This window comes from Syzygium oleosum, unplaced genomic scaffold (assembly GCF_021117445.2).
Source record: "Syzygium oleosum isolate NSW1041296 unplaced genomic scaffold, Sole_v2.1 Sole_v2.07, whole genome shotgun sequence".
NCBI classification, from domain to species: domain Eukaryota; kingdom Viridiplantae; phylum Streptophyta; class Magnoliopsida; order Myrtales; family Myrtaceae; genus Syzygium; species Syzygium oleosum.
In genome coordinates this window covers 3,642,211-3,663,153 of record NW_026607491.1, presented here as the reverse complement: position 1 = coordinate 3,663,153, position 20,943 = coordinate 3,642,211, and the positions used below count along the sequence as shown (strand labels likewise).

Here is a 20,943-nt window from a genome sequence, read left to right as displayed (position 1 = left end):
TTTGCTAAATACAGATTCAGAATCTGACTCCTTATCCTCTTCCTCTTCGTCTACTTTCCCCATTCCTTCCATTGAATCTTTCCAAGTACCACAAACTACTCCTCCGATTTTCATGGCTGATCCACCAGAACAAGAAATGGAACCAAATCCATCTGAACCAGAGGTTATCCAAATCAATAACCCATCTCATATTTCTGTTTCCCCATCCAAACAGTTTTTCACTCTTGATGACATTCCTTATTCCAAATGGCCAGAAAGATTGGATGAATTCCATGCTTGGTTAAACACCAGAGCTCTTACTGTTGAAAGCAAATATGATGTTCTTCTAGAATTTGCTACAAGGTTTACTGGAAGCCTTAAACACTGGTGGCAATCAACTTCTGAAACAGATCAGATGACTTTTCTTCTTCTGCAAGACTTTTCCCAAGCCATTGGAATCATTTACCTATATTTCATAGGAAAACCTACTGATCTTCTTGAGCTCAAAAGAAGAGAATATTTCGAAAGAAAATGTTGTTCTCTTCAAAAAAGGCACCTAGATCGCCATTACAGAGAGATGCTTAAACTCTTTTATGGCCTAGGAGCTGATCCAAATCTAAAACAAGTCTTCTTAGCCTCCATACCTAAAGAACTCTCCCAACAGGTTGAGAGATCTTTTCTCAACAAGCAAAGAAGAATTGTTGATATTCCCTTTGGAGAACTGCAACAAGAAATTCATCTTTGTCTTGATGAACTTTGCCTCCGAAGACAGATGATGAAAAACTACATCAGAGACAATCGTGAACTCGATGGTGCTTGCTCCAAACAATATTTGAAGATCAAATGTTCAAAGAAAGATTGTGACGGATCCTGTGGACAATATTCAAAGAAAAACAAGCACTTCCGAAAGTATCGAGTGAAAAGATCCAAGCACTTCAGAAGAAGGAAGAAATGGCGATTCCTACGGAAACGAAGAAACTTCACTGGACGCAAGAAACCAAATCGTTGCTTCATTTGCAACAAAAAGGGCCACTTTGCCAAAAAATGCCCCCAGGCAAAAAAAGGTCAGAATTATCTCATTCATAATATCGAACTTGAGACAGGAATCTCTCTTGACAATGATGATATCGAATCCCTGTTCTCTGTCGATGAAAATCCCACTGACCAAACACTTTGCATCATTCCTTATTATCTCACCCCCAGTGAAACAGACTCTGACTCAGAACCTGAAGAACTTTTCCATCTATCATCCCAACCAGAAAATCTGGACCTCAGTATCCATTCCAGTCAACTTCATTGTCCCCACTTCCCAGTCAAAATCTATCTCTCAAAGTTTGCCAAACCAATTTCAGTCATTGCCCTCATAGATACTGGTGCTAGTGCTTCAATCTTAGACACTAAAGTTCTCCCTGAAGAATACTGGACTTCCTGTGTTCGGTATTTCAACTCTGCTTCAGGAGACACTTTTTCTACAAATGTTCGCACCACACCTGTGTCCATTCAGTTTTTCCCTCAGTGTTCCATTACCACCAAAATTCTTGGATCTAGTCTTCCTAATAAAGACTTGATTATTGGGTGGGATATAATGACCCAACTTCCAGACTTGAGAATCATTCCTGGAAAAGGACTTAGGTATAAAGACCAATTCTCTGAATTCGTCAATATCCAAAGACTCTTTTCCATTCAAATGAGCCTGTTAGATCCAATCATGCAGAAACTGTTGGAATCATGCTCGAAAAATCATTTCGAATTCTCCCGAAATGTTCTCATCCTTTGTGGAAAAACCCGAATTCTATGTTCGACTCCCTTCAAGAAAAATGAGGATATAAATCCTACAAAGGCAAGTCATTCGGGAATGAATCCAGAGCATTTGGCTCTTGCTCAAAAAGAATGCTCAGAATTGTTACAACAAGGCCTTATTGAAGCTTCAAACTCTCAATGGGCTTGTGAAGCTTTTTATGTCAATAAACGTGCTGAGCAAAATCGAGGAAAAATGAGATTGGTTATCAATTACCAGCCTCTTAATCTTTTCCTCCAAGATGACAAATTCCCTTTGCCTTCTCGAAATTCCCTTTTTGCGGGAATCACTAAAGCCCATATTTATTCAAAGTTTGATCTCAAAGCCGGATTCTGGCAATTGGGCATTCATCCTGATGACAGACCAAAGACGGGATTCTGTATCCCCAACCAACACTTTCAATGGCGAGTTCTTCCATTTGGTCTCAAGGTTGCTCCTTCCTTATTCCAAAAGGCTATGTGTCGCATATTCCAGCCGATCCTATCCAGTGCAGCTGTCTATATTGACGACATATTGCTCTACAGCCCAGACGAAGAATCTCACTGTCAACTTCTTGAGCAGTTTGCAGAAATTGTGAAGAAACATGGCATCATGCTTTCTCAGAAAAAGATGACCATCGCCCAGACAGAAGTTGAATTTCTTGGCATGCACCTTAACAAAGGTACATATTATCCAGGACCGCACATTGCCAGGGAATTACTTAAATTTCCTGAAAAGAATTTTACAACCCAGCAAGTTCAACAATTTCTCGGGATAATCAATTATCTTAGAGATTTTGTTCCAAATATTGCAAGGTTGTTAATTCCTTTGCAGCTGATGTTAAAAAAGCATCCAGTGCCATGGGGAAAGGCACAAACTAAAGCAGTTACGGAACTCAAAGAAATTATGCAAGATCTTCCCCCTCTACAAATTCCATCCACAGGCAAGAGAATCTTGCAGACTGATGCCAGTGACGAATATTGGGCGGCCATATTGTTCAAAGAACTTCATGGTAAGCGACATCTTTGCGCTTACAAAAGTGGCAAGTTTTCTCATGCAGAAATGCATTATCATTCTACCTTCAAGGAAATTTTGGCAGTAAAGAATGGAATAAAAAAGTTTGAATTCCATCTTATTGGCCACCATTTTCTGGTAGAACTGGATATGGCTTCTTTTCCCCAAATGACCAAATTCAAGCAGAAGTAGATCCCTCATCCTCGGCTACTTAGATGGGCTGAATGGTTTTCTAAATACTCTTTCGAAACCAAACACATTGCAGGGAAAGAAAAATGTGCTTGCAGACTTTCTCTCCAGACCAAAAGCATCGGCAGAAATCAACATGTATATTCTCAGACATTCCTTCCCATTCCGGGCAGACAAGTACAAGATTAAACGGTTCCGAGATTGGCTAAGCCTGGAATATCCTCAAGAAATAATTGAGCAAATTCAAAAGGATAAGCTCATTGAAAATCTTGACAATCTCATGTGGCAATGCCACACAGACCTTTTTCGCCACCATGGAGGATCTATTCTTGACTCTTCTGGATTACACTCGAGGGAACTCCAAAGGATCCTATGCCAAGAAAATCGCATTATTCCAGAAGAAGCATGGGATTACTTCACACCCGTCTCATGGGATCACGAAGGATCTTCTTCTACAACAAGACAAGCACTCAGAGAATACGAGCACGTACAAGCACAGGCACAGCTTGGATTATCAAGTCTTGTGATAATCCAAGTCTCCTGAAGCAGAGTTGAAATACCGAACACAGGAAGTCCAGTATTCTTCAGGGAGAACTTTAGTGTCTAAGATTGAAGCACTAGCACCAAGATTCTATGAGGGCAATGACCGAAATTGGTTTGGCAAACTTTGAGAGATAGATTTTGACCGGGAAGTTGGGACAATGAAGTTGACTGGAATGGATACTGAGGTCCAAATTTTCTGGTTGGGATGATAGATGGAAAAGTTCTTCAGGTTCTGAGTCAGAGTCTGTTTCACTGGGGGTGAGATAATAAGGAATGATGCAAAGTGTTTGGTCAGTGGGATTTTCATCGACAGAGAACAGGGATTCGATATCATCATTGTCAAGAGAGATTCCTGTCTCAAGTTCGATATTATGAATGAGATGATTCTGACCTTTTTTTTGCCTGGGGGCAATTTTTGGCAAAGTGGCCCTTCTTGTTGCAAATGAAGCAACGATTTGGTTTCTTGCGTCCAGTGAAGTTTCTTCGTTTCCGTAGGAATCGCCATTTCTTCCTTCTTCTGAAGTGCTTGGATCTTTTCACTCGATACTTTCGGAAGTGCTTGTTTTTCTTTGAATATTCTCCACAGGATCCGTCACAATCTTTCTTTGAACATTTGATCTTCAAATATTGTTTGGAGCAAGCACCATCGAGTTCACGATTGTCTCTGATGTAGTTTTTCATCATCTGTCTTCGGAGGCAAAGTTCATCAAGACAAAGATGAATTTCTTGTTGCAGTTCTCCAAAGGGAATATCAACAATTCTTCTTTGCTTGTTGAGAAAAGATCTCTCAACCTGTTGGGAGAGTTCTTTAGGTATGGAGGCTAAGAAGACTTGTTTTAGATTTGGATCAGCTCTTAGGCCATAAAAGAGTTTAAGCATCTCTCTGTAATGGCGATCTAGGTGCCTTTTTTGAAGAGAACAACATTTTTTTTCGAAATATTCTCTTCTTTTGATCAAGAAGATCAGTAGGTTTTCCTATGAAATATAGGTAAATGATTCCAATGGCTTGGGAAAAGTCTTGCAGAAGAAGAAAAGTCATCTGATCTGTTTCAGAAGTTGATTGCCACCAGTGTTTAAGGCTTCCAGTAAACCTTGTAGCAAATTCTAGAAGAACATCATATTTGCTTTCAACAGTAAGAGCTCTGGTGTTTAACCAAGCATGGAATTCATCCAATCTTTCTGGCCATTTGGAATAAGAAATGTCCTCAAGAGTGAAAAACTGTTTAGATGGGGAAACAGAAATATGAGATGGGTTATTGATTTGGATAACCTCTGGTTCGGATGGATTTGGTTCCATTTCTTGTTCTGGTGGATCAGCCATGAAAATCGGAGGAGGAGTTTGTGGTACTTGGAAAGATTCAATGGAATGAATGGGGAAAGTAGACGAAGAGGAAGAGGATAAGGAGTCAGATTCTGAATCTGAATTTAGCAAATTTGATACCTTTGCTACTTGAGAAGTGCACTCTGGTAGATGTTGGTTTGAATCAGCTTTTGGATTCTGTTGTTGATCTTTGCTTAAATCCCTCAGAAAAGATTCCAAGGGGTTTGAGATCATCATCTGCTGATCAGAACTCTTTTCAGGTTCTCCAGAGGGCTCAGCAACAGGTTTTTCTTTCATTCTTTCCTTTCGGAGCTTCTCCATTTCCCGAATGCGATTGCGCATTTCTGTCATATCACTTCTGTCTCGTTGGGTAGAAGTTTTGCTGCAAGAGCAATGCAAAGAAAACTCGGAGAGCTTTGCGGTGGTGGAAGAGAGTATCCGATTCTTGGAATAGAGAAAAAATCAAGAGGCTTAAATTTTCCTTCTTCAAGGAGACTGATTTGCCTTCTGAGTTTCTCTATTTCATTCTTCGGACTTTCAAGATAATGGTAGCCAAGATGCTGGCCTGATTCCAGAGCATGAAGTCTTTTTTGGAAATCCACAAGCATTTTTTTGATGGACTCGTCGTACCTTCGGATGTCTTGTTGCACATCAATAATTTTGGAGTCAAGTGTTTTGAAAGCCTGATTTTGTGCCGGAGAGTTTCCGATCGCGCTTAGAACGGCCTCAAGAAGAGCGTTCTTTTTGGCCTTCCACGTTCATCAACATCGGTGGGAGAAGGAATTTTTGGAGCATGAAGGTATCGTCGTTGTGGATCGGTAAATTCTTCAGTAGCAGGAAAAGAAAGCTGAGAACTTTCAGCAGGATTTAGAGGAGGGAAATTAGCTTCATTGAACATGGAGATAGATGGAAGTTGCCCGGTAGTTGGGTTTTCAGGAAAGACTGGAATTTTAAGTGGATAAGAATTTTTCTTTACCCACTTATAGATGGGTTTGTAGAAAGGGGAAACGACAGATTTTTTATATGGGGGTGAAGCTGGAGGTGATAGTGGGGATGATGAAAATGATGGAGGTGATAAAGTTGATGAAGGTGATGGTGGTCCGTATGATACCATAAACTGGTATCCACTATCTTCTCCAAGAGTATCAATGGTAGGGTCTCCATCCAAATATCTTTGGTAGAAGCTGTCATTGGCCTTCCTAGCTTTTCGCTTAGGCCTGGTAGCTGGATCTACTTCATCTGGGGAGTTTGTGCATGAAGAACACTAGCAAAAAGGATCCCAGAAGCAATGTCCATAAGGGTCTTTGTAGTGATGGACAGGATGTCCGTCACTTTTGAAGTATTGGACCAGCTTTTTTGGGTCTGGTTCCTCAGGAACTGGATTAGGAACACAGGGTTCTATCATAAAGATAGTAGGAAAGATGGAAGGAGTTTCTTCCTTCTCTTTGCGGAATTTGATGGTTACAGTACCATCTCTTTGTCTGAAGACTGGAGAGGTTGGCTAATTTGGTGGAGCTTTTCATAATTTGTTATCCAAGATTCAGGAAGAAGCTTGGCTAACTTTTCTTTTGGGATCTGCCGAGGAACATGAATGCAAGAGGCCTGATCATTTTGCATGGAGATGAACAATGCATCTTCATTTCCATGTTGGAAATTCAGATCTAGAGCATGATTTTGGACTCTATACACCATTTGGTAACGAAGAGTTGCAGCAATAGAATCGGCAGTTTGAGGAGCTCCAGTAAGCTGAAGTTGCACTTTCAAGAAAGAAAGTAGCTGGGGATCGGAAAGGGCAATATTAAAATTTGGATAAAGGGTTACAAAGACTGTTCCAGCATTTAAAGTAGTTTGGACAGTACCAATACAAGCATGCTGGTATTCTAGGAACCTGGTATCCAAAAGAGCCATTCTTGCTACGACAGGCAAACCTTTTCTCCCATGAAAGGTAAGAGCAAGACGGACTGCGCCATAGTGAATATGTGAATACCCTTGTTGGATCCACTGTTTGGGAAATTCAGGAGGAATTTGAAGAGTAACAAAGTACTCCTTTTCAGAGGCAGGAATAGGGTGCTGGTCAAATTTGGAAGACTGGACGTATTCCTTGACCTCTTTCGGGATTTGACGGATGATATGTCGTATTGACCTGATGGGGGAAAAAGATGTAGCGGGTTTAGCAAAGGCTGAGTATGGATTCATGAGAGGAAGTTGTGTTTCAGAAATCTTGGTCTCATCACTAAGAGAGACTTCATAAAGATAGTCTATCTTAGAAGCATGTGAAGTACGAAACTCAGTTAAAGATGAAGAAGAAGACGATGGAGTGAGAGAAGCAGTAAGAGCGATTGGAGTTGTATCTGGATCGGTCATGATGAAGAGAAAGGATTCTTCGCAGCACTGAACAATCACCAACTAAGCGCATGGAACGAACCAAGCTAGGCATAAAACCACGCTCTGATACCAATGAGGGGATCTATGCTGAGAGCCAGGGAAAACCAGGTCAGAACGAAAGGTATTCATTACGGTACGAGCATTATTGAGAGAGAGAAAAGGGAAGAGACGAGCCATCCCATTCAAAAGCAAGAGAGATATAAAAAGAAATGTTGCAACGTCAAGAATCCCATTCAAGAACAAGAGAGCAATGTCAAGTCAAAGAGAAAATATTCAGTGCATGCATAGCAACGCGTCTTATGTTGACGTTGCAAGCACATATGTACTGTTCACCAATCACGAACCGACACGTGTCACTGACGTGGAAATAAATAAAAAAATAACAAAATCTTAAACTTTTTCTTTCTCTCTCTCTCTTCTTCGTCCTCTGCCTGCAATTGTTGAAGTTTCTGGGTTTCCTTCTTCTGCCTTTAATTAGTTAATTGTCCTTCAATTAGTGAAAGGATAAAGTAAAGAATTTGCTGACAAGTACTGACGCCATGGTAACAAGTATGTCTTAGTTGGTTGACATTATTTTAAATCAAGAAAGAAGCTAGCACTACAAAAAAACATATTTTTTCCGACGAAATTTCCAACGAAAAATTTGAAAAAATTCGTTGGAAAACGAATTTCCAACGAATTTTCCAACGAAAAAAAAAATTCGTTGGTAATAAGTCGTCGCAAATTTTTCCAACGAAAAATTTCAATTTTCGTTGGAAATTTGCGACAAATTTTTTTTCGTTGGAAAATTTGTTGGAAAACTCGTGGCTAAATTCGTTGGAAATGAATTTTTTTTTCCGACAAATTTTTTTTTGTTGGAAACTACAAATTTTTTTTTGGTCGAATTAAAAATCGTGGAAATTTTTTTTCCATTGAAAAAAAAAATTTTGGTCGAAATTTTTTTTTTTATCGAAAAATAGCCCTCGCCGCTGGCGAGGGCCAGCCTCGTCGCCGGCGAGGGCCGAGCTTGCCCAGATCTGGGTGAGCTCGAGCTCGCCGGCCATGGCGAGCTCGGCCCTCGCCATGGCCGGCGAGGGCCAGCCTCGTCGCCGGCGAGGGCAAGCCTCGTCGTCGGCGAGGGCCGAGCTCGTCGCCAGCGAGGGCAGAGCTCGCCTGCCATGGCGAGCTCGGCTCTCGCCATGGCCGAAGATGAAGAAGAAGCAAAGAACAGCGGCAGCAGGGCGGGAGCGGAGCCAGGGCCGCCGCCCGTCAAGTCCGTCGCCGCTCCTAGCCTCGCCGGCGACGAGGCTTGGTGGCGTCGGGCGTCGGGCCGTCGGGGCGCGGAGGCTTGTAGGCTAGGTGTCCATGGCGCCGGAGCCGGAGCCGGAGCCGGAGGAGGAGGGGGGGCGGCGGAGGAGGAGGCGGAGGGGGAGACGCAGGGAGAAGGTGAAGGCGAAGGAGAGAGAGAGAGAGAGAGAGAGAGAGAGAGAGAGAACGTGGAAATTGAAAGTTGTGGGAATAACGAGCGCGAAAATTTTGAATAAGGAAGAAGTAGGGTTTTCGTTGCAAAATTCGTGGGAAATTTCTCACGAATTTTGCAACGAAAATTGTACACATTAAAATAATTGCCCGGAAAATTAAAATTCGTTGGAAAATTCGTTGGAAATTTCCAACGAATTTTCCAACGAATATAAAAAATGCCGAACATTATCGGGTTTTTTTTGTAATTCGTTGGAAAATTCGTTGGAAATTTCTAACGAATTTTCCAACGAAAATTGTATACACTGAAATAATTGTCCGGAAAATTGAAATTCGTTGGAAAATTCGTTGGAAATTTCCAACGAATTTTCCAACGAATATAAAAAATGCCGAATAGTAACGGGTTTTTTTGTAATTCGTTGGAAAATTTGTTGGAAATTTCCAACGAAAAAAAATTCGTTGGAAATTTCCAACGAATTTTCCAACGAAAATTGTATACACTGAAATAATTGTCCGGAAAATTGAAATTCGTTGGAAAATTCATTGGAAATTTCCAACGAATTTTCCAACGAATATCAAAAATGCCGAACAGTAACGGGTTTTTTTGTAATTCGTTGGAAAATTCGTTGGAAATTTCCAACGAAAAAAAATTCGTTGGAAATTTCCAACGAAAAAAAAATTCGTTGGAAATTTCCAACGAATTTTCCAACGAAAATTGTACACACTGAAATAATTGCCCGGAAAATTGAAATTCGTTGGAAAATTCGTTGGAAATTTCCAACGAATTTTCCAACAAATATAAAAAATGCCGAACAATAACGGGTTTTTTTTAATTCGTCGCAAAATTCGTTGAAAATTTCCAACGAATTTTTTTTCGTTGGAAATTTCCAACTAATTTTGCGACGGAAATTTTTTCGTTGGAGATTTCCAACGAAATTTGCGTCGAAAAATTTTTCGTTGGAAATTTCCAACGAATTTTACTTTTCGTTGGAAAATTTGTCGCAAATTTGCAACGAAAATTTTTTCGTCGCAAATTTTCGTGGCAAAAATTCATTTTTTTTGTAGTGTAGCTAGCTACACTTGGAAAGGCCTAAACATTCAGTGGTTTGGTCTCACCACGTCATTTGTTGGGCTAGAGTTCTTTTAAATAGCCACATATGAATTTCCCCATAAAATAAAGATAATATATTTATTAAAAAATCTATGAGAAAATTAAGTTGACAAGCCGATATCTATTTATTTAAGTATATTTCAAACATGGTGCGTAAATAAAATCACTTCTTTATCGTTACAGCTAAAAAAGAAAAAGATAAAAGGTAAAAGTCGAAAGCCAAATTAAATTCTCGTGGACACAAATCACTTGCTCTCTCTTCTTTAGCTGTGAGGATTAAAAAATCCATTTAAAGAAGAGATCATTCGAGATGGTAATGATAAGGTGATGCTGCCAGGTATATAGTATGAGCAATAATACTTACTTTGCCTTTTCCTAAAGGCGAGGCAAACTCATCTTGAAGACTAGAACTTGAAATTGAGTTGAAATCTTGGCGCTGGTTTTATAAGAAAAAGAATTCTTGACATTGGTAATGTCTCGAGAATCCCTCTTGACATATCTTACGGGAGCGTTTTATAGGACAAATGTGCCATGGCGACAAAAAGTGCTCCACCTCTCCCCCTCTCTCTCTCTCTCTCTCTCTCCTCTCACTAAGGGTGCGCATGAATACCATTCTGTGCCCGGAAACTATTTCTGAACAGAAATGATTTTTTTTATTCTGTGCCCGGAAATAATTTCTGAGTATTTGAAGGCGTTTGATAAACTGTCCAAAATTTCTATTCCTAGAGTAGAAAAGAATAGAAATGCGTTTGGTAACTACACAAAATTTCTGTTTCCAAATAATATTTTAATAATATTTTGAATTGTTTAATTTTTTTTTCTTTCTACCATTTTCTTCTTTGGCCATGCGACCGGCCACAGCCTAGGGCCGGCGAGGGCGTCACGGCCCTCGTCGGCCGCCGGCGGAGGCAAGGGTCGCCCTCGCCGGTGAGGGCAAGGGTTGGACCCTCGCCGCCTGGGCGAGGCCGACCTCACCGTCGCGACCGACGGCGAGGCTCGGCCTCGCCCGATCTGGGCGAGGGCGACCCTCGCCTCCGCCGGCCTCGGATCGTGGCCGGCCGCCGACCCACCCCAAGGAAGAACAACACAAAAATAAGAAAAGAAAAAAAAGAAAAAGAAGAAAAAAAACTGATTCTCAAAATTGTGCCGAGAAACAATAAGCAACTTTTTTTTACTTCTTATTTCTCTTCCAAAACTGTTTCTCGGCACAAATTTTTGCAAAAATGTGCCCGGGAACAAAAAGTTTACCAAACGCATTTCTGTTCCCAAACTATTTCTGGGAACAAAAGAACAGAAATTTTCACTGTTTGACACGTTGCCAAACGGGCCCTAAACATATCTTCAATCCCCCCCCCTCCGCAACCCAAGTTCCCAACACACTATAGCAAAAACGACATGTCTTTTAACTGCGTCTCCCGGCTAACAAAATTTGTATTCCTCGGTAATGATTTTCCAACAGTGTGAAGAAGAAATAGGGTCCTAATTTTTTTTAATATAGAAAAAAAAGGAAATTAGGATGTCGAATAGTTTGGTCGTGATTTATGTATGGATTATATTCATTAAATCATGTAAGATTGATATGGTATAAGCCATAAGGCGACAAGGGGTTGACTTCACCTAATTATTAACCTAAATGATCGTGACTTGTTTAAGTCAGTTGGACAATAGCATTTTTCAGGTTTCTCTAATCAAAATCATTGTCATATCAATCAAGTACAATATTTCCATGTATAAATGAGGGCTATTTAAAAGTCTGCCTTGTCTAGAAAAAGTTTAATTAGCGACGGATCATATCATTTTGCGGTCATCCTCTTACATAAAGCTGTTTATTTATCATATCATTCACTTCAATCTATCTAAGTCATTTCAGTATTCACGACGACGACGGGAGCGGACTATACCACTTCAAGAACACGCCAGAACAGATTTTCTTTCATAGGCGATTTTATATACAGAAAGGATGGAGATCAAGTCGAGCTTATTGAATGGAGGTCACTCGATGCCCATGTTTCAATCAGCCTAGGGAGATGGAAACCCGGGTTTGCCACTCTTCAGTTTCTTTTGAAGGATTGGCAAGTTTCAAGACAACCTAAGGGACGCCGATTGCGACATCCGGGATCTTTGGGCATGCTATCTTCAGCAGTCGAGACTGCTTGCACAATACATAAAATGTGACAAGCATTTTGTCAGTAGTGTAATCGCTAACCTCAGGTCAATCGATAAAAAAAAATCTGATCTTAGGCCGTCGAGTCATGACACGACGACGTATAATTGAAAAGAAGAAAATCTGGCAAGAATCAGGAACATACTTCATCTGTGCAGTACCCTACAATATCTGTTGGACATACCATTCTCAATTCCTCCTTCTAGTGCCATCGCACCTCTCCCGCCAACATGGATCTCGCAAAGCATGCATGAGACTGTTCAGCGACCTAATCCCACTGGATCACCCCGTGGAATGTCCATTCCGATGGATTCAATGTTGTTTTTCCATCGGCAGCGACGAGATCGTATGGCGAGTCCTCTGCGAATTCGGTGGGCATGGACTTCCAGTGCAGAGACGGCTTCCATTCTGCTTCGTTAAGCACCTTTGGTATCTCCTCCACTACCACTTGCTGCCCTCAGCAGCTAAATGGACATCGTCCCTGTGAAGAAGAATAGAGAACTCGTTCACTTTCAACGCACTGATGTGATGTAATCTTCAATCTGGACAAGAAAGCGGTGGAAGTTCACAGATGATTGTTCCTGAATTTGACACACTGTCGTGCTTCGCAAACCAATGATCTGTACAATCACGACTCATGATTTACCAAGATGGTCCAAATCTCATGTTGTGTTTTCAGCGGTATGAGCTGACTGCAACTTTAGCTTAATGCCAATAATAGCATGCAGTGTAAACATGATGGGAAAATACACTTCACTGCATGAAGAACTGTGAGTATGCCCACGGAACATACGTAAAGCCTGTGTTGAACCAATCAGGTCTTCTCCGTATTGCATTGAATAGATCAACAGCTGGCACCCCTATCTCCTTGCACAGATTCAAACATGCTTCCGAATTCATTTGACACAACTCATTTGTGCGTACTAGCTCACTGAAAAATGCACTGTATTTCAAGATAAAGATGCTATTAGATGATTGACATCTGGTAAGAAAAACGGAGATTTGTCCATGCATTGGAGTACCTTGAGCTATGACGAACTTTGTCTTCGTTGACAGGAGGGCAGCTAAGAAATATAATTCGTGTTGTATCTGAAAGACTCTGTATATTAATAGCCATTAGAATATCATTCACCTGATAGAATAGCATAATGCTTCTTAAAATGCAGTGAATATTGAATAGACTAAAAATTCTAGGATCAAATGCTTATGAAAGAATTCTTTCCTTCAGCAGAGCAAAAAAAAGCTAAAATTTCTTTCTTGATCAACCTCTCAATTATGAAAGTGGAGAAGTTTGGTGACCTTTCTCAGAGATAGGATTGTCAGATTTATGATTCTTGAGATCTTGCTGAGACAATATAAACGCATGCATCCTCAAAGAGCTAGTCCTAGAATTCAGATCAAATGTTTGTGAAAGTATTATTTCTTCCTGCACATCAAATGACGCCGGAATTTCTCTCTTCATGGACATCTCGTTGATGAAAGCGGAGAAGCTTGGCAAGCCTTCTCACAGATAGGACTGTCAAGTTTGTGATTCTCGAAATCTTACAAAGATAGTAAACACGTATACATCCCCAAAGAGCTTGTCATCTATTATATTCACTGTTGCACTACAAAGAAAAGAAAGAGCATGTTCTGGCATCAAAGCACTACCACACTGTCGAGGTCACCACAAGTCCCCACCAAATGCAAGGGCAAAATAAATTTCGACGATGACAATTTCATCTCAGGATGCAAATTACGTACCTTAAGATGCTCTCCAATCGTTCTCATGTTTTCAACATATTCATGAAGAGGTACATGTGGGCCAAACCCAGATGAGTGAGGCCCCAGTGAATCATTACCACCAAAATAAACTATTATGAGGGAAGGCTGTACTGCTGCATCCTAGAAAAAAATGAAGAACACACCAGTTAGAACTACGACGTGAGAAAGTCCATAAGATCACCCCAGAGCACTGCACTTCTTTGTGCTTACCCTTCTGTTCAAATACCAGGATTTAGGGAACACATAACAGATTTTCGAGAAGCCAAGTGCGATATAGAAGACGCCTTTAGCAAGTACCTAAACTATGCAGCTGAGATTCTCTAGGACTAACACAGAGTACACTACAGCCAAAGAAGTGAAAACTACCGACCAGCAGTCTAATGTTACATAAGCAAGCTCAGTAACTGTGCCTTTGAGAAGAGATGCACTCAAGCAGACTCATGCCCCTTTCGAGTTCCAAACATAACTATGCTCGAAGCACGTGCGTTCCTTTATAAAGACAACCATTCTCAATCGCTTTGGAGACAAGATCATAGCACAGATGAGAACAATTTGAAAGGTGCTACTGCTAATGTGCAGAAGAACAGTCAAGGTACATGGTGCATTATCCGTCGAGTATCACTCCTTTGCAAAGACGCAGAATTTCCCTAAAATAATCCATTCCAATGAAAACATTCCGCTTCCCCTGCCAAGCTAGACACATCGTAACTGACGCAAAGACGCCGTCAGTACAAAATGCACAAGTAAACAGACAAACCGCATCTGATGAGAAGGAGGTGCTAGATCGCCACAGGCTTAGTTTATAGACAATCTCCAAGAAATAAATGCTTGTACATTGCCTTTGGGGAAACTTGATCTAGAACCAGGGCGGCGCGCCGCAAGTTCCAACCATAGTATCCTCGCAACACTATGTCAGCCTGTGACGATCAGTTAAGTATTCATCTACGAGCAAATACTATGAATTCGACATGCGTAGCTCGTCAGATCATGGGTTGGTGCACGAACAAATTACCGACACAGAACGCTATCAAAGCGCCAAAACAAACGTATATATTCACACGACGAAACTCTCCGGAATCGAACACGAACAACCTCTCAAACGAAACGAAGAGGTTAAGGATCGAAACAGCATCTTTTTACCTAACGAGCGTAGACGTCGGAGAGGATGGCAGCCCAACCGCCGTTGCTGTAGCTGAGCTGCTGCACTATGGAAGAGCCGCACAGGACGAACTGAGGCCTCCCTGGTCCCACCATCTCCTCCTAAGACACCCCTCTGTTCTCCGAACGAAGCAGTTCAGTTCGACGATGAAGCGATTCACCGATTTTCTCGGAGAGAATGGACCGGAATGAGATTCGCGATCGCCGATTGTGTTGGTGGCTGGTTGTGTTCAGGGAGAGAGAGAGAGAGACCATGGTTGCGTCGAGCACGAGAGATTAATTGCGATCATGGAAACTCTCATTAAATTGTGGTAAAAAATTGCAGAATTTGAGAAACTGTACAAATGCCGCAAAAAAATTTCATTTAAAATGCAGTGCAAAATGGTTTAATGTTGTCGTGTACTCGATCGGGGGGGTCCTCTGACTCCCTAAATTGCTGTCTGTTTTAGTTAGAATGTTGTCGTAAGGAGTGATGAATTTATCAAGATGAAGAAAAGGATTGTTGAATTTGCGATGCGGGTAGTGCAAATACACGCACCAACCGCCGGCCAGTGCACGGGCAAATCTCACATGCCAGCCGGTGTGTGCGAACCCACTCTAGCTATTGCCGTTCGATCGTGAGAATTCCACGCGAGGCCCCCGGCATTTGACGGCCGAGACGAATTGGGCTCGCACGGTCCAGGCGCATTATAAGTTTTTTTTTTGCCCAACTAGGACTGTTGTCGATGGACGCAACCTATGACGATTGTGGTTGGCTGGTTGTTAACCGGAGCTTGGTGGGTCTTCTAGCGTCGGTGCTTGAATTTGGGGCGTTAGACATCAATAAGACCACGGCCACTTGCATTGTACGTGGGCCTTTGAACCAATTGCTGCGGTCATTAGACCCCACCAGCACGAAGCTCGAGCCAGCATGTGTTGAACTGTTGGGGAATACGCGATGTGATGTGCCTCCCCTGATCTTGGAGTAAAATAATCATCGGGTAAAAAATGAGTATATATTTTGGCATTTTCTCGACTTTCGACAAAAATATGGTTGTAGAATATTAATACCCTTCTATGTTTCAATGGATACGTTAATTCTCATTTTCATCGTGAATTTAATGCAGAGTTGCCAACTACAACCATGGAGCCAAACTCGATATCAATTTCTCTAGATGATTGATGAAGTTGGAGATTGTCATTTTAGGTAACTTGTCAGTTTTTACTCGAGACTCTAAATGACTTGGGACCTATTTTTACTATATAGTGTTTGGACTATTACAGTTTTAACAGAAGTATGGTAAAACTATTTAAATAGCTGGTAAACTATGGCATTCAACACAAGGTTGTTTGCTTTGTTTAATTCCCCAATCGAAGCTTTGCACATGGTTACCATACATGTTAATAATATACTCTGCTTCAGCAAGCTGGTTTATGTTCAACCAACAAATAGCTTCTCAATGGAATCTTCAATTTTCTTGTCTTTCTTACTGCACTTATCTTCTTGTTTCCCTTGTGACCTCTTGAGAACATCGACTTCTGACAGACTCAGGGTGAACAAAAGCCAATTTTAGTCCTTACTAGCAACAAACTTAATGATATCTCACCTACCACTTCTAGTTCAGCAACGTCTGGTGCCAGATCTTTGTTAACCCTTTTCTTATGAACTAATCTTAGAATCAATCTTGCTTTTGAATCTTCTGGAACAATCCAGCTTTGGTACAATTTGTTGGAAAAGTCTAGCACAATTGAAGTCTAAATATCACATTAGGAGATCTAATAGGCAATGCCTAAATAATATTTAACTTACATAACATTTATGAGAACAAAATGATCTACATAAGTCCCTTACTCTATAAACAGCCAACTGGATACACCGAATATTGGGTATAGTCACTCGAAACATGTATGATTATTCACCAACTGATGATAGCAAGTTAAATTTGCTTAACATAATGCTACCTTTTATGATGAAATTTCTCAGTAACATTTACATGATATTGTTCTTTTCAGATTCAGTGCTCCCATTTTGTATTATGATTAATGAGCACTGTCTTTGACTTCTCGTTAGTGGTAAGTGATTTTTCAACAATTTCTCCCTTTATATAATGAGAATTGTCTCTCACGCTTTGAATTGATCAAGCTCGTGTCATACTAATGCGCTGCGTCTATTCACTTTCAGGCAACACTGCATCGACGGGGAAAAGAAATTAGGAGTCCAACCCTTTTGCACTAGCTTTATCTTTGGAATGTCGACCCATGATGATGTATTAGTAATTGGAAGCAAGCTAGTTTTGCTTAGGAGCGAAAAAATTCTAGTCATTGCTGTTCATTAATGTTGTTTTAGTTTCTTTCTTTTTTAGTTACTTTGTACTACAGAACTTGTTTTGCGATGGTATTATTTTAGTTCTTTCTTTCTTTTTTAGTTACTTTGTACTACAAAACTTGTTCTGCGATGGTACTCACGCAGTGAGAGTGGGAAGAAAAGAGATTTTGGCGTAGTGTTGGAAATCGTCTTTATTATCATTTTTCTGTCTTGTGCATATGAAAAGAAAAAATTCATCTGATGATTCGGTTCTGTATTTGCGGCAAGTTCACAATTCCAATCTATCTGCGCGAAAGCGAAAAAAAATAAAAATGAAACCCGACCCGACCCGGGTCTTGGGGTGTACGGTGAACAGGGTCTCGGGTGGGTCTAGGCGGGTCAAGCATGACCCTATAGGTTTCGGGTCGGGTCGGGTATCAAGAAAGCCCGACCCATTGACACCTCTACTAGCCAGGCGCCCCCCAAAAAAAAAAGAATAAAGAAATTCGAAAAAGTCATTAAATATCTCCCTCTTTAGAAAATTCAGATTCTTGTGGCCGCTGTGTCTGTGCACCTCATAAAGTATATATATCCTAGAAATGAATGAAATTCGACCAAAAAAAATATATTTTATGTACCAAATTTGGCTGCCTTGCTCTATTACACACTAATGCAAATCAAAGTGATATCCCTCGTGCGCATAGAAAAAAGGATGTCATTTTCAACGAGGCATTTAATGTAGCATAAAGTTTGGGTCATTTTCCAAAGGATTGAGCAAAGGGCTAGCTGGCACTTGCTCCGAGTAAATTTCCTTCTTAAAAATTGATTTGCTAATTGGGGAGTTTTTCTTTTTCTTTGTAAATTTGGCATTGCATAATGTTATGTTTGGAAGTGTGAACTTTTCACAGCTGTGAAAAGCTTATGAATCCACCCCTCCGAAGTTGAACCTGCTAAAAAAAGTAACACGATGTGAATTTGAGTACAATTACAGCTACAGAGGTGCTAAGGAATCTCAAGAATCTTCTAAACAATTTATTTCACTTTTTTAGTCACAGTTTAATATACACACCTGGTAATTTAAATTCCAAGCCCATTGTGGAGCACGAATGAGATGTCATTTTTTATTCGGGGAATATATAATTCCAATCCACTTCGGGCAAAAGAGGAATGCTAAACTTGGTCAGGATCAGAGGTGATCGGTTCTCGACCTAGAATTGAGATCCGACCTTGTGGTTCTCGATTCCAATTACGAAATTGGGAGCAGAATTGGTCGGTTTGGGTAGACCCAACTATTATTCTGTGTAAAATACCAACTTTTTATGATAAAATGTAAAAATTGCACCATTTTACTATAAAAACATATGGTGATCATGTAATTACCGTTTATTAGGAAAGTGAAATCCATTGTTACCAATGCATTTATGTCAACCAAATCGCTTCATTATCTTCCTAGTGCTAGCTTCCTCAAACAAATGCTACAAAAGGAAAAAGAGAGAGGATAATTTGAGCATGTTCCAACCACTCTCTCCATAAAAGCAAAGATTTCCAAAACTCGGAATTACATTGGAAGGCTTGAAATTTAATGGACTACTAATCTTCTGGGGTTTCTCTGAGCAACCATTTCGACATTACGAGCTCTTGTTACTCTCTTAAGTCGGTTCTCATGCTATTTGACAAGGCTCCGAGCTTCAAAGGAGAGAGACACGGAAGCAATCTTTAGCTCCCATGAAGCATGTTCATAATCAAGGCTATTGAAAATGGTAGAGAATGGTTGAACATACAAAATGTTCTACTAAAATGTGAATTAACGTTTCAATATTTAAGTGTGATGAAAATTTTCAGAAGTTTCAAATTTAAAAAGGTAATAAAGTCTGTGAATCACGAATTCTAAAATTAAATAAAACGAAGTAAAAAAGAAAAGTCACTTTGAACATGTTCCAGAAGCGAGAAACAAAAATTTAAAAAATAAGAAGAAGAAGAAGAGGAAGATGAAAAGTGGGAACACGATCGAGACAACCGGAAGTGACGCAATCATGACGACTCACTCTGCACCAATTCTTTTGTACTCTTGCTTCTCCGTGCCCTCTTTGTCCCGAACACATGAAGCTGCCGAATTATTTCATTGACCTCTCCGACAAAAGGAAGTGACGTGCCAAAAAAGGAAAGATTCTTTTGGTTCTGGAAAGTTTTCAAATTCTGATTTTCTCGGAAAATAAAAGAGATCATGGAAAAATAAAACTGGGTTTGACAACCAAGGAAAAAACTAAAAAGAGAAAGGGAAAATGATACAAACAGTCCATGAACTTTTAATTTGTCAATGTAGTCCTGAATTTTGGTCCAATATGCAATGTGGTCCTTGAACTTTTAATATGTTCAATATCGTCCCTGAACTTTTAGATACATGTTCAATTTAGTCTTTGAACTATATGAAAATGTTCAATGTAGTCCTTCCACTAAATTCAAGTTTATGGACTATATTGAACATTTTTCATAGAGTTCATGGACTAAATTGAACATGTATCTAAAAGTTCAGGGACGATATTGAACATATTAAAAGTTCAAGGACCACATTACACATTGGACAAAAGTTCAGGGACCATATTGAATAAATTAAAATTTTAGGAACCACATTGTATATTAGGTCAAAGTTTAAGAATCGTTTGAGTCAGTATCCCAAAGAGAAAATCGTAGCGGGGTTGACAGGAGACGTTGGGCCGCGAGTCTTTAACCGAGAGAGAGCAACCTGTGTGCCATATTCTGCTGGTTGGACAAGCAATTTGGGAGTGGAGGAGTTGTTGGTAAGACACTGCGGATCAGGATCGCAGAGAGTAAAGACGACTCTTGCACCAAAGTGTCTGCACTTACACTTCTCTCGAGATCAAGGAAGGACAGTAGTACTCACTTGTCAGCTGACTTTTTTGAGAAGCTTCAAGTGAGATAATGCCTCTCATGCCTCTCTCTCTCTCTCTCTCTCGATCTCTCTCACTCTCTCGATCACGCGCACGCATCTCTGTGCCATTCTGCCTTTAGCTGCTTACGTCTTTATGGTGGGCCTATATGGAGGAACAGTGTCGGAGGCGGAGGCAGAGCAAAAGTTTTATTTTTTCGCCTCCTTTTGCATGATCAAGATTCTTGCAAAAGAGGAGGCAGAGCGAAAAAATGAAAAAAGAGTAAATTTTGTTCTTTTGTGCTGGTTCAGATCAAAGGTGGTTTTGGCACAAATCTGATGAATTCATCATGTTAACCTTTCTTCATGTCTATGTCTTGTGAACGGTCTTTGGAAATGCTGGTCCATTTGCTGATTTCTCGTACGGGTTTTTTGACAAATTCTGCTTTGTGAGGCTTCTTGTGCACCCTTCAGTTTCTTGTGTGTCCATTTGCGTTCGCACACGCGCGCACAATAAATTTACACAAGTCATTATTCTAATTAATTTTTCTAAGGGTGCTCAACCGATGAGATAAAACTCTTCGAAGTACAGTCCCCTCGATCAGCGGTCTTTGATCTTTGATCTCTGTAACTTTGACTTTTATGGTTGAAAGAATGTCTCGTATCTTGATTGCTTAATAGCTAATCCATTCAAATCCCACGAGAAGATGCTCATGGTATATTTCTCGGATGATTGTTCAGAGTAGCTTTGTCTTTAGTTGCTTATAGATTTGAGAAAATTGACTGCAGTACAGTTTCTTTTTAATTGATCAATTTGTGCTCAACCGTCTTTCAACTATGTCTTTCACAGCTTGCCCGATAATTGGACTCCTTTGGCTTGAAATATAAATTGCTGATTCTAGATGTTCA

General features: G+C 40.4%; 1 pseudogene; it reads right to left on the bottom strand.

Annotated features, from left to right (window-relative positions):
• Positions 1–12,014: 12,014 nt before the first annotated feature.
• LOC115662345 (GDSL esterase/lipase WDL1-like) lies at positions 12,015–14,959 on the bottom strand (annotated as a pseudogene).
• Between the last annotated feature and the right edge of the window lie 5,984 nt (positions 14,960–20,943).